General features: G+C 35.5%; 1 pseudogene; it reads right to left on the reverse strand.

Annotated features, from left to right (window-relative positions):
• Positions 1–4,270: 4,270 nt before the first annotated feature.
• Positions 4,271–7,355, reverse strand: LOC126719706 (flavonoid 3',5'-methyltransferase-like; annotated as a pseudogene).
• Positions 7,356–15,673: the final 8,318 nt, after the last annotated feature.

The raw sequence follows: 15,673 nt of genomic DNA on the forward strand, positions 1-15,673 counted from the left end.
CCCACTATGATGCTATGAAAAGTACTGGGAAATTATTGCGCTAGTAGTATTGTTTTAGTTTTAAAATTATAGTATAATAAAATTCTTAAATCAAATTTTCAATTATCAACAACCAGTGAAGTCATGATTAAAAAAACAAGTCATCAGTAGGAGTTGAAATTTTGTCACCGGCTTTTTAATAGTGATTGGATTTCATTATGGAATCCTTTAATGAATTTTTTTTTTTTTTTTTTTCTGAATAAGTTTATTATGGAAAGTAGGAATTCATTTTGCTAAATTAAAATTCTGATCATTAAAAAATAGCAAAGTGTCATTTTCTGTGCATATCATAAAACTAATTATTTGGCTATTAATTGTTATATACGCTAAATATGTTGTTAGATAAATACATAGAACTGGAAAGGAAAAATGTTAAATTATTCCAGGAATGCTTATTGTGTGCTTCTTTCCCCTTTAAAAAAAAAAAATTGAAATAGTTATAAAGTTTTACGAGGAATCTAGCTAAAATAAAGTGCCATCAAAAGGTGGCTAAACAAATGCATTGTACTTTGACAAGAATTTTTTTTTTTTTTTTTGATAAAAGTGTAGTACAGAAACTTCAACCAGACTTACATAACTACATGCACTAACATCAAACCATAACTCAACAACCACAGCTACAGAAATAGCATCATCAACAACCACAACAACAACAACAAGACAACGACATATAAGTTATAACACACTACAAACAGACTTCCGATAGCCAGATTTTAACTTCCTTGATGTATACATCCCACTGAGCGAGGCGAGGTGAATCCCAATGAGTCCCAAAAATAGCATTGCGTCAAAAAACGCAGGATATGTATCATAGAAAATTTCACGTTCAGTTTGATCTACTCCTTATAATTTGACAATAACATATCAAAAAAAAAAAAAAAAAGTAATTTCACAAGAATGAGGTATAAGAATTCATTCCCAAATCAATATAAAATGTATGTATTTATTTATTTGATGAACAATATAAAATGCATTTTTTGATACAAAATTTGACTTTCATGATAGGGTTAATGTAATGTTATTTATTAGAGTACTCACAGCAGTGGTGCTATATTAGTATATTGCTATATTTTAGTTCCTCAAACACCAAAATCATGCTCCAGTAGTGGAGATAAATCTATAGATAAATGTGCACTGTTCATGAAAGCTAAACAAAAAAATTATTATTTTATTCTGCCTAGTGATTAAAATAATACCACTTGCTCCTTTTTTTTTTTTTTTTTTTCATTCTTTTATCACATTGTGCCTCTCTCTCTCTCTCTCTCTCTCATTCACTCTCATCTCATCTCTGAAGCTCATCGCTCTCAAGCTCACTCTCTCAACTCTGGTCTCTCAAGCTCACTCTGTTTATCGCCGCCGGCCCGACTCATCGTCGACGTCGCCTCCACCGAAGCTCAACGTCACTAACCCACCAACCGTCCAAAGCCGCCAATCGGAGTGCTTCAGACCCACGCTGCCGATCGGAGTGCTTGCTCGTGGTTATGCTTGCTCGTGGATATTGGGTACCTAACTAGGAAACCCATGGAGCTCGCTGACCCACCCCTTCTGCTGACCCAACTTGCCGACATTGTGCTTGTTTGTGACTGGTGATTTTTTATTTTGTTTGTGATTGGTGATTTTGTTTGGTCTGGATTAAGGAAAAAGATTGGAGATTTGGGGGTTTTTTTTTTTTTTTTTTTTTTTTTTGCCTACTGTGGACTGGTGGTGGTGGTGGTGGTGTTGGTGGTGGTTGTGGGTGTGGTTGTGGCTGTGGCTGTGGTTGATGGTAGAGGTGATTGTGGTTGGTGCTGTGGATGTTTTTTGGGTAGTGGGATATATTATTTTATTGTAGTGGTTATATTATTTTATTGTGATGTTTATATTATTTTATTATGTTGAAATCTAAAATAGATCCACTACTACAGCATGTGTGTAGGTAAAATAGATAAAGTAACTTTTCGTGGAGCTAAAAAGCTAAATTTTTAGCTTCACTATTATGGATGCTCTTAACCCAGATAGTGGACATGTATTTCATTATCGTAGTGGTAGTAGACAAGAAGTCCAAAATAGTATCTACTCTTTCAAGTTCCACATGGCAGCTGCAGTCCTAAAAGTAAAACCTCTGACTATGTATGAATAAAAGTGGAAAATTCTTAGAAACACATGGAATACAAAGAAATTGAGCTCCGCAATGGCGGCAACTTGAGTCATGGCCCCCCAAAATTATTTGAAAGAAGTTGAAATATATGGATTTATAATGAGTTATCCTATTTAAAAAAAAATAATAAAATAAATAAATAAAAACTTAGCAAGTTGATATCCTTTTGACCCCTCTTCTCCCATTAATTTTTTTATTTATAAAATTACAATTCTATTGGTGATTACTGATTATTGATAAATTTAAATATCAATAACTTAAATTAACTAGGTATTCATCAACTTGTGATAAACATATAGTTTTTAACAATTATGTCAGGAAAAAAAATTATAACCTTAGCTCCTACCTCATTAAAAAGAAATAATAATAATTCCTCTTGCTTACTTTGACTATGATAGCAGTGTTTCTCAAAAATTACACCACCACAAAACACAACACCACCAATAAATCTACAACTGAATTGTTAAGCAACTCACATTGAGTACATGTGAGTCTTTGATCATTTTCTCAGTTTTAGTCTCTCTCTCTCTCCGTTCCATAATTTCTCAATTTGTCTCATTCTTCTTTCTTTGTCTCTGACTTTGATTTCCCTTTTCTTTTATCTTCTTTTACTTCAAGCTCTTTAAACTTGAATCTGAAGTTTTTAAGTGCCTTTAAGTTGTTTCAATTTCAAGAAAATGTACTGTCCACTTGTATGGTTAAAAACCTCACACTTAGCAATGTTAATTAAAATAGTAGCCACATATCTCTTTCTCTCTCTTTTAATTTTGTTAAAGTAACTATTTTTTTCTCTACTACCCAGGTAGTAGGTACATGATTCTTCTTCATTTTTTTTTAATTGATAGATATTTTATAATATAACATATAATATAATAAACTAATAGTTTGATAAAAGTATATAATATGTCATATAAATAAATAAAATAATGGAAGATTTTAACAATCTTTAACCAATTAGTAAATTTTTATCTTAATTATAATACTAAATCTAGGTCTATTGACAAATTAAAAAAACTATTAAGTTATAAAGTACTTAACTATTGAAAATTTCTTGTCCATGATCTGGCTTTTCAAAAAAAAAAAAAAATCTTATAAAAAAATATTAAAATGAGTTATATATATATATATATATATATATATTATTTGGCCTCCCCAAGCATAAATTCTAGGCTCCGCCATTGCTCCCTCCTTTCACATGAGTGAACTCCACTGTAAATATGGAAGAAGGAAGTACTATTCTCCATGCTCCGGAAATACTTAAAAATTACTTAATAAAACTATAAAAGTGAGGATGAAACTTTTGTGGAAAAAGAATTGGGAATGGGAAGTGTTTCTACCAACGAATATGGGGAGCAAATTTTGATGAGGCCGGCCTCGTGTTGTTAAATTTACCTGGCTTTAGGCTTAGATGATTCTTCTTACTTCTCTTTAAATTACTTAGGAAAACAAAAATTAAAATTTGTACAATAAAGAAAAAAGTCATGTACTAATACTAAAGTTTTACAATAAACATATTTTTTATTCCTATATTTTTGTTCTATTTTCAAATTGGTCCTTACTTTTTTTGGTAGTTCCTTGTGTTTTTAAACTTGCAATCATTTTAGTCTTTGTCATCATCTCACTTATGGAAAATGCTTACATGACTGATGGTGGTTACGTTTTAATATTAGGTGCTTTTCTAAGTAAGATGATAGAATAGACAAAAATAACAATAAATTTAAAATTTTAAGGACCAAAATGAAAATTGTGAAAACTTGTAGACCAAATTGAAATTAGGGCCAAAATATAGGGATCAAAAATGTGTTTTGCATTATTTTTATACTTATTACCCATGTTAAGGAATAAACCTTTTTTTTTTTTTTTTGAGAAAAAAACCATTTTGGTTATGAATAATTATTTTTCATTTTAAATAACAATTAATCCTAAGTAAGAATTATTCCTTATAATACTGCTAAAAATATATTTCTTATAATAAAAACATCAGCAGATAATTAAATAGTTATTACATCACACGGTCTACAATTTTTCAAACGAATCTTTGATTTATTTTGACTAACTTGCTAGTCTAGCAAGGACTTCAATTTGTTGATTTTGCTAGCAGATGCGCCTACAAAGGGTGAGGCCATCGCCAATTGAAATGAGGGATGATTCAATGCGGGGATCAGTTGCTGGAAAGCTGTTCAATTCATCAAAATACTTTTTGCCAATCCTCGAAAATTCCTCCATCTTATCATCTTCAGGGTCTGCCACCGAACCAAACCATAAGGTATTATCATATGCAATTATTCCACTAATCTTAACCAGTTTCAAAAGTAGCTCATGATATTTGATGTAGCCTTCCTTATCAGCATCCACAAATGCAAAATCGAATGCCCCTTCTTGTTTGCCCTGCATTCATAATTATGAAATTAAGGTAAGTATATATGTGCAACTTATCTTCGGTTGCACAAAATAAAAGGAGACAGAAGACTAAGGGTCTATTTGGATAGAGGAGAGAATGAGGGGAGTAGAGTAGAGTTGACTAAAAATAGGCTAATTTTGGGTAAAATCTACTCTACTCTACTCCTCTCTCTCTTCTCCTAACATATATTATAAGTAGTATTTAGGAAGAGAAATGAAAAGGTTCAATTGAGTAGAACTGAAGACAATATTGATAAATTATGAATTTGGTCAAATTATTTGCACAAATAGGAGTCAAATTTGGAATGTCATTATTCATCAAAATATAACATTTTTAAAAAATTTTAGCAAGAGAAAATTTTAGATTCACTTCTTTCACCTTTTAGGAATAGAGGGGAAAAAAATACAAAAAACCTAAAATTTTCCCCATTACTGATATAGCACATTTACCAGTAGCTAGCAGAAAAGGTATATAAAATAAAATAAAAAAGGACAAAGATCAGTTAAAAAATTAGTTGTACCCTTTCTTCTTCTTTTTTTTTTTTTTGAAAAGAAAATTAGTTGTACCCTAAGATTACAACCTTACTCAATAAAATAAATACTACTACATATTTTAAAAATCTAACCGTAAAGTTGCATGTTCTTTACACTCTTAATACACATGTCAAATTTTATGTCAATCGAATATTATTTATTATATGATCTATAAGCTTATATTTTATCCATAATTTTAAATTATAAATACTTACAATTTAAACAATTTATTGATGACATTGTTATGGATCTTTAATTTTTTAGAAATTTTGCAAGAATGGAGGATATAAGAAGAAAATGTAATTCCATGGTAGATTTGTCAAAATTCACCTCCAATAAATAAATAAAAAAAATTTAAGTAAGGTTGTAGCCTAAGGTTATAACCAATTTTGAAGCTAAACTTTGTCCAAAAAAATTCAAGGGAGGCCAAACTTTTTCTTTAAAAAAAAAAAAAATTTAGAAACAGACACAGGAGAGGGAACGAGATTTTAACATAAACACACAGCACAAGCTCTATTGAAAAGGCATGAAAGCTTTTAAGGGAGAAAATTTATGTAGTAATTATGAAAAATTTTGGAGTTAGTAACTTATTTTATTAATTTCCTTGTCACTAGACTGTTTACTGCAAAATATTGCCTTGTCATGGTTTTATCATTGAGGTATATTATGGTTAACCACCCCAATTTCTTGTTTTTGTTTTTGCTCTCTCTCTCTCTCTCTCTCTCTCTCTCTCTCTCTCTCTCTCTCTCTCTCTCTCTCTCTCTCTCTCTCTCTCTCTCTCTCTCTCTCTCTCTCTCTCTCTCTCTCTCTCTCTCAGAGTACTGATGCCTGGTTGGAACTAATTTGAAACTCCTCATCCTATCAAAAAATAATAATAATAATAAATAAAATTGGAAATTCTTCATGTTTTAGCAATTTGTTCTGCTTCTTGATTGTTGGATAAGATCAACAACAGAAAACACTTTTACCCCACACTTCTAGTATGAGCACCTACGATTGCAATTTATTTATTTTTATTTAACAAACATACGATTATTAACTTAAGTAGACATACAATTGCATCATGCATCGTGCAAGAAACTTACATTGGTAATTAGATCATTCAAAATTGGCAAGGCATCTGATTCAATGAATTAAGTTAATCTTATGCTCCACTCCAGCCTTTTGAATAAACGGCAGTCCAGTTTGATATGCTTCCTTGTTTGGATCAATGGCTATTATCTGCAAAAATGAAATCCTCAGTTTAATCTGGTCCTTACACTCAAATGCTATATATATGCTCAATAATGTAAAGTGTAAACTGGTGTAACCAAAAAATAATAACAATAAAAATACTAAAAGCTATGAAGCACGGGTGCATTTCCGGATTCAGGCGCGGGTGCAAGACTCGGCAATTTTTGAAAAAATAAGATGCGGGCGTGGCAAAGTGCGGCGATTAAAAAATTATTAAAAATATTTTTATTTATATTTTCTATATATTTCAAAGGCAAAAATATTTTTTTATTCTAGAAAAGCATGCAAACAACATCCTTTAAAAACATGCAAAACAATATTATGGGAAAGCATGCAAACAACAAATGATAACAAATATATTTAACTGCTGGGAAAGCATGCAAACAACATCATTTTCTATATATTTTCTATATGTTATCCTTTTCATTTCAAATATATTTTCAAAGGCAAGAAACACAAACCAAAAAAGAAAGCTCAAAAGAAGTAACAAATATTCAGAATAAAATTGAGGCATGACAGATTTAGGATGTTTGAGCCTCATTCAAAGCCGATTTCAGCTGCTCTGGCATGATTCAAGACCGATTTCGGCCTGTTTCAACTATTTTGGTCAATTTCAACCGTCAGCCGATACGATCAGATTCGGTCGATACGACCTGATTCTGGCTGAATCATCCCAGTTCGGTGCAAATCGAAGTTGAGTCGACATGAATCAAAGCTGAGTCAGTGCGAATCAGTAATAAATAAAAATTAAAAATAAAAAACTCAGACACGGCATCGACGCGCTGACGCGCGGGCAAACGCGTCAGTGGCCACACCCCGCTTCGGGCCGCATCGGACTCCGATGCAGCACCCTCCCAACCGCGTCGATGCTTCCTAGTCCATCAACTGGTAGTGCTAAAGCTGTAACAAGAAGAGAATAAACAGTAAAAACTCCAATTTCTATCGTTTTCTTCGCATTCATGGTCTTTAGAAGCATTGAGATGAGGAGGCCTTCATCGACAGGCACATTCATTAAACTCGTACCACACATGAACACAGTTCAAAAGTAATAACTTTAGTAAAGATATGTTTAAAAAAAAAATGTTATTTATTATCTTAGGCAGTGACAGTGCATGAAATTTAATAAAATGAAGTGCAATAAAATGTAAGATACATAGCTCTAACTGTACCCATGCTCCTCTTCTTGCAATTTGTAGGAGGCTTGAAAAATTAATTAAGCCAATTACAATATGCCACATCAAAATTTAGTGACACATTTCAAATTTTACCACATATTTCTATCTTCTTTAGTAAAAAGAATGGCAAATTACAATTTATCCACCTATGGTTTGACCGAAATTTAAGTTGTCTATTTGTAGTTTGAAATTTGACACTTTACCCACCTGAAATTTGACCAAAATTTAAGTTGCTTACCTGTGATTTGAAATCTCATGTTGCAAATGTTCTGCAAAATTCTTTTTTATCTTATTTAATCTTGTATTTTTATATTTTTTGTATTTTTGGAGGAGTGAGATATAAAAGTAGAGCAAAATTACATATTTAGCCATGTTTTTAAGAGAAGTGCATTACAAAACTTTAACCAAGCTAATCTCAAGAAGGTAAAGTGCTAAATTTCAAATCATAGGTAGGCAACTTAAATTTTGGTCAAACCATAGCTAATTAAGTTGTAATTTTCCCTAAAAAGAATTTGACACATATCATTTGAGCCCACGAGATAGAGATATAAATAAAATAGAGATAATTATCTTTATTCAAATAAATAAAAATAGAGATAATTGTTTACAAGCAAAGTTCTAGTGAGACCTTCTGACTTTGGACTAAGAACACATTCAAATTTCAGAGAATGAGAGAAATTCGTAAACACAAAATTCGGAGGATATATGACATATTCCCTTCTCTCTGTTCCTCCCTTTTCTCCCTCACCATGGTAAAGCAATTATATACCCATCAAACATCCAAACCAAAATGACTTTAAAATAGTGCTTGGAAAGAAAATTATGACCCACCAAAAAGGATGTTCTTTCAATTGCTCATGCTCTCGTGGTTAGCTTTTTTCCAAAATGTACTGCAACATATGAAATCACGTTAGAGGAAGGTGAGCCATATTGAGATACATATTGATAAAAGATTCTCACATATTTGGATGCCTTTGAAAAATAAAGGAAAATATTTGTACGATTATGACAAATACTAGAATGTCCAAAATCTAAGTTTTAGGACTAGTTCCCGAAATACTTGTCAACTGGGTTGGTGATGGGCCTAAGGACTAACGTGGAATAGTCAAAGCAATCCGAAAGAAAGCACTAAATAGTCACTATCATAACGCTACCGTATAACAAAACTTTTTTTTTTCTTTTTAATGTTATTTTTAAGAGTATTTATATCAAAAATGTATTCTTAAAAAAAAGAAAAAAACATAAAAAATGTGCTAGAATCTCATTTTTAACTCTCATCCTTCAAAAAGTCACACACATCAAAGTTGCTATTATTAAAAATTTTAACTTGTTAATAACTACAGTAAAATGTCAAAAATGACAAATAACAGCCTACTTTAACTCAAATCTTATAAAAAATAATAATATTTTATTAATCTTTCAATTAAAATATTATTTCTCTCTCACACTATTTTCTCTCTTTTCTTCTACTAGGGCTTTCTTCTCTCTTTTATTCTTTGGTTCACTGGCTTCTATCTCCCTCCCTCTCTCGTCTCTCTCTACCTCGTCGTTTCGTTCTGGTTCCGAGATGGGTATTGTCTCATCGTTTTGGTTCCGAGATGGATCTCGTCTCATTTTGTCTTTCTCTCTCTGCCAAATCTTTCATCTCTCCCGATCTGCCACCGTGAGTTTGTGATTTGTGATGTGGGTTTGTGGTTTATGGTGGTTGTGGGTTTGGTGGGTTGTGGTGGAGGTTATGGATTGTGGAAGTTGTGGGTTGTGGTGGAGGTCGTGGATTGTGGAGGTTTTTGGTTGTGGTGAAGGTTGTGGGTTGTTTCGTGGGTTTTGTGGTTGTGGGTGTGGGATGATCGGGTCTGGGTTGTAGAGTCGGGTCTGGGTTGTGGGTGGGTTTCGGCAGCCTTGGGTGGTTTTGCTGGATATGGGTGTGAGTTGATTGGGATGTATTGGGTTGTGTGTGTAGGTTGATTGATTCGGCGGTTGGCTGTAGTAATTTGTTGTGGGTTGTGCCATGGGTTGAGGCCGTGGATTGCTTCTACGCTCGCCTCTGCTTCTCGATCTCTCTCTGATGAAATCTTTCTCTGGTGGGTGTGGGCTGATTGATTCAGTGGTTGGTTGTGGGTGGTGACATTGAGGGGGTGGTGTCTGGTGGTGGCCATGAGGGGTGGGTTGGTTGTTTTTGCTTGGAGAAGAGAGACACACACAGAAAGAGAGAGAAAGATATGTCTCATGCAGAATAAAAATATACTATAAATAATAAATAAATAATATTTTAATAAAGTAGTAAAAAAATAAAATTAATCTTTAACGTTGGGTGAAGTATAAAGTGGAGTATTAAAATGGATAAAGTAGTGTTTTGAAATACTAAATGTAATTTTTTTTGACATGTTTAATGTGAATAATCCTATATATATTCAAATCTAAATTTGATTCTCAATACCAAAGTTTGTGAAGGAAACCTTTTAAAAAAATCATTATTGAAAACGAAGTCATATCTAATATGCTTAAAATCAGATTCTCCAAAACAACATATTAGGGGAAGATTTTCAATATTTCTGTATCCAATTGATAGTTTCAGCTTCAACTAAATAGCCCATACATGTTATATCTAAAGCTCCTCACTGTGCCCAAATAATTCCCAGAATACCTTTACAAAAAAAAAAAAAAAAATTCCCAGAATACCCAAGAGTTGGGTTGGGTATAAAGGAAACAATTAACATTTTCCCCATTGCAAATAAGATGGTAAAACAGCGCGCACATACTCAGCAAAAAAAGAAAAAAAAAAGTGTTTTCGTAGTGGATTTCAAAAAACTAGTTGTTATTAGAGACAATATATTTAAGGATAAAATATTTTTTAATGAAAAAATTTCCTCACAGTTGTTAGCAGGGCCTGTTCTGATTGATACTTAATAAAAGTAATGTAAATATGATGGACCCAAAGAAAAAGAATGTTATTGTAATTGCAATAAGTTATATTAATAGTTGTGAAAAAGTTGGTGTTTCTAACCTTTTGAAGTGCTTGATTTTTTAGGATGATCTTCTCGGGTGCTGTAAAAAGTTTTCACATGTCGATGTAAGTGCAATTATATAAGCCAAGAATAGGAACGCACTCCCCTTGTACGTGCGTGTTATGTATGTACACTAACTAAAATAATTAAATGCACAGTTTGAGATTTGGTCATAATGCTATTGCTAGCAAGGACGGATCCAGCCGGGGGTCTAAGGGGGCCTAGGCCCCCTTGGGCCCAAAAATAAAATTTTCGACAAAAAAAAAAATAAAAGACCTTGGCCCCCCTATCCCAGCCGGCCAGCCCAGTCAAGACTCAAGAGCCCATGTAAATCTAAAAAAAAAAAAAAAAAACTAATCACGCAAGACTCTTGCGTGATTAGTTTTTATGACAATACATTGGAGTTGTTGGAATTACAAGCTTCCTTTTATTATAACTGATGATACCGAAAATCGTCAGTAAATTACACGGTCCTCACGTGCTCCAGACAGCACCTATGAAACAAAAACAAAAAAGACCTTGAGAGAGTATCGGTGTGATACCAGCCAAAAACCCTCTGAAGGTTAAGTTAGAGAACTTTCACAACTCTAGAATGTCAGAACTTGGGCAATTATGCATACCTTGGTTCGTGAAGGTCTTGGGGTTTTTATAATAGCATGGGGTTGATATTTGTTCCTTGGCTTAGAAGATCTTTTCTTGTGGGAGAGATCTTCTTTAATTCATGTATCTTACGAGATCTTTTCCTTATAGGACTCTCTTGATTAGGGTTAAGCGTGGGCACAAGATACATGGCAACCTCGTCAAAGGTTCGCTTATCCTCTTCAGCTTCCCCCCATCAGCTTCATATCCCATCAATATATTCTAGTTGTCTCATTTAGATGTTTGTTGTCTTCAAGGTGCAGCCGTCAACTTTGAGGTGGAACCGTCAACTTTCATTCTATCGTTGTTAGGTCGTGAACGATTAAGCGAGGCTGACGAGTTCATTAGGACCATCACTTTCGCCTAATACAGACAACTTCATCAAAACCACAGAATTACCCTTATCATCTGCCCTTTACTCTATAGCCCCGTTGGCTTTAGCCAACAGTTATGGAGTTCAATTCGTAGCTCTCTCCTTTTTTTACTACTTATTATTTTGTTTATCGAAAAAAGAGTGGGCATTTATGTGTAATTCCTCGAGCAACCTTTATTAATTGCTTGGACACATGGCTTAAGCAGATTGGCTCCGTTTCTAGACGAGGATGTCGCTTCGTCCTCCGTGCTCTTTTCATCCAATATATATCTTCTCAGTTCCTTCCTCATTTTCTCCTATTTTATCATCGTTGATCTTCAAAGAAAGGGCTTGTTATTTCGAGAACTTCACTCATGTCATCTTGCTAACTTCGTTGCCTTCGTTCTTTTGCTGAAACTGTCACCTTTCAAGGAAATTTCTACTTTACTTGGTAGTCACCTTTTCCTTTATTTCATTCTATCTTTCATCTTTGTTTTTCTAGTTGATCGTTTACCTCTTTTAGAGAGGCCGTCAACTTAGGTTCTTAGAATACCTCTGTCGTTTGTAGGTAAATAGATGTCTAGAGAAGCAACAAGTGAGCAGTTGTCAGTCCGTGAGGGAACGGGCTACGACGAGGTCTTCCAAACAGGTCATGAGCCTAAGGAGGGCCTCTCCCGGTCGTCAGAAAGGGAAACGTCAGCCCATTCTCTTGACAAGGAAATGGAAAGTTGTGTTGGGGAGGGAGGTGAGGAAGAGATAGATGAGGGTGAAGATGAAGGTGATGAGAGGAGAAGAGGATGACCGGGACGAGGGTGATGTTGACGAGAGAACCCTCGAAGTTGGAAGTTCAGGAAGCCTTGGGAATGGGCATACCCATCCATTTATCCTCCCCAAAATGTGGACCGTTAATGACTTCTTGTCGATGATGACGGCTAACATTTTTAAGAATTTGAAGAATTGTTACCAAATCCCTGACCATATCCCAATTCGTCTCCTTGGGAAATTCGAGAAGTGCTATTCAGGGAAGACTACGAATGTCGGGATGTATGACGCTATATTCGCAACGGGACTTAGGTTGCCACTGATGGCATCGCACCATCAATTGGCTAATTTTTTTGGTTTATCTGTTAGCCAGATTGCCCCAAATGCCTGGAGGATCTTTATAGAGGCTGAGATTTTATGGGGTCATCTGAGTGGTGGGAAATGTCAGCTTTTGTTGGACGAGTTCTTTTATCACTACAAACCTCAGCACATCGTCTCATCCCAAGGAATATACCACTTCGTTGCACGGAAGAAAGGGTTAAGGCTCGTGTTCGACATGCCCGATTCTAATAGGAACTGGAAGGGTAGATACTTCTTCATTTAGGGGACGGATTGGGTATGCCGTCCAGAGGAGTGGGATACAAATGCCCCATGGTTTTGACAATACTTGGGGTATTGTCAAGGATTCAGGTTTAGCACCGTCAGTTTTTTCTTTAACTTTTCCATTTACTTGTTAAGTGTTTTAATGTCGTCGTTTTCCTTTCTCAGCCAACGTTCGTCCAATCATAACTGACAAGCGATAGGCCTTCATTCGTCGGGTCCTTGAAATTCTGTTTGAGCAGTGGAAGTGTAAGGATTTGATCACCCTCGATATGTTGCATGCATACTGTGGTGGTCCAGAGCCAACACCTATAGCTCGTAGACTAAATACCTATTCCCGTCGACGTAAGTATTTTTTAACTTTCTCCCGCCGTTTTTCTTTTTGTCGTCATTTGGTCTAACACTCATCACTTGTCCTTTGCAGAAATGGAGGCAACCAGGCAAAGGGCGCAGGTGAGGGCAGTTGCTACACGCAGGAAAGAAGAGGAGAAGAAGGCAAAGAGGAATGACGGGGCGTCCTCGTCAGCCCCTAAGACCATTGGAAAGGGGGTTCCTGAAAGGAAGGCTGATGGGAAGGACAACCGTCCTTCCAAGAAGGTGTCTGTCACCCCTGAGGATAAGCTCCCTAAGAAGCCGTCTCCTCCCAAGTCGAGCCACAGGGCAGACAAGAGACTAATGACAACGTCAGGCCTCGTCACTTAGGGATCTTATCGTCATCTCCTTACTCACAAGGACTACGCTATTGAGGTGATTGAGTCAATCATCAAGGATATGGACGTGGACCCTTATGCTGAGAAAATAACAGAGGAGCTGGGGGTGTCAGGCCTTTTTGACCTTGCCCAAGTACGTCTCTTCCTTTTTTCTTTCTTTCTTTTTTAATTTTTATTTATTCACTGCTTAATAGGTGACGGTTATTCTATTTGTAGGCGCTGATCCACATGAAGGCACTGCAAGATAGGAGTGTCGCCTAAGAAGGGGTGATTACTCGTCTGCGCAAGCGTAACGAGACTTTGACCGACAAGCAGGAGAAGTACAATGAGGCCCTTCATACTCTTAATAACGAGGTGAAGGAGCTAAGGGAGAAGCTGGAGGAGAAGGGTCGTTAGAAGAAGAAGGAGCAAGAAGCTAAAGCAACGGTAGAGAAAGAGCTGACGACCCTTCTTAAGCAGGTGGAGACGGCCAGGGCTGACGCCGTGAAGGAATTCAAGGATTCGCAGCCATTCATTGATTCCTGCGTTTACTATGCTGACGGGTTTAAGGATTGCCTTAAACAGGTCTAGTCCATCTACCCTCACTTAGATTTATCCAAGGTCACCATGGATGATCCCTTGCTGTCAACTCTTGTCGGCAACACTATCCTTGATGAAACCGACGACTCCACAAAATCGGAGCCTAATCCAAAAGATGATAGTGTCATCCTCGCTCAACCTGCCGCAAATCCTCTTGTCACCCCTTCGGTCCTGTCCACTAAGCCTCTGAATGTTGAGAATCCTCATGCTCAGGACGTTCAAGACAAAAATGAAGAGAATCCCCAGGACGTCCCGACCTCTTTGACTTAGCTTTTTATTTTTTGAATGATAATCTCATTGTATATTTAGTCTAACTTTCAAACAATGTTGATGCCCCTTTGTTTTTGGGCCCTTTTTGTAAAGACCTTATTTTATGTATGGTATACTTTTTACATCCGTCACTTTTTTGTGTGTGTTGATATTGATATATGTATGCTCTTGTATGCAAGAGGGTTTAGGATGAATCCGTCAACCATGACAAAGACCTCGTCCTACTTGAGGACAAAATAAGAAACTCGTCTTCTTGTCTTTAATAAATTAAGGCATCAAACTTAATAAGTCTTAACAATGAACTCGTCTGCTAGTGGGTTCTTGCAATAAACTCATCCATTTGGAGGATTAATAATTTTAACAAACCCCTAAGGTATCCGGAACTCGTCCATTTATGGACCTAATAATGAATTCGTCCACTTGTGGACTTAATCACGAACTCATTGGAGGAACTCATCTATTTGTGGACTTAATAATGAACTCGTCCACTTGTGGACTTAATCATGAATCCATCCACTTGTGGACTTAATAATATTAACTCATTCTCATGGGATGAACTCATCTAGCTATGGACTTAATCATGGATTCGTTCACTTGTGAACTTAATAATATTAACTAATCCTCATGGGATGAACTCGTCCACTTATGGACTTAATCATAAATCCATCCACTTGTGGACTTAATAATATTAACTCATCCTCATGGGATGAACTCGTCCAGTTATGGACTTAATCATGGATTCATCCACTTGTGGACTTAAACATGTAGAAACAGATAAATATGCCAATCATATCTGAATAAACTCCTCTTATTATATGATAAATGCATGCATACGTAGAAAAAAAAAAAAAAAAAAAAAAAAAAAAAAAAAAAAAAAAAAAAAAAAAAAAAAAAAAAAACCAACCCTTGCTCTTTAGGCTTAAAAAGTATTGTAGTGAAAAAATAACTAAAATAAATTGGAAAATGAGGAGTGTCACTCTTTATGCTATCTACTGGTAGTATTTTCGGAGATGCTTGGCGTTCCATGGGTGGTACAATTTCTATTTATCTAGCGTCTCCAAGTGATAGGTGCATTTCCTCTGCCATAACGTGATTTTGTAAGTTCCCTCCTAGTTAGGGCCGAGCTTTCCTTGGGTGGGGTCTCTAGCGACGACCACTACCTTCCTCAAGATGAGGTCTCCAATCTTGAAATCTCTGTGTCTGACTCGGGATTTGTAGTGCTTGGCCATGAGGTCTTG

The sequence above is a fragment of the Quercus robur genome, chromosome 3 (assembly GCF_932294415.1).
Source record: "Quercus robur chromosome 3, dhQueRobu3.1, whole genome shotgun sequence".
Taxonomy (NCBI): Eukaryota; Viridiplantae; Streptophyta; class Magnoliopsida; order Fagales; family Fagaceae; genus Quercus; species Quercus robur.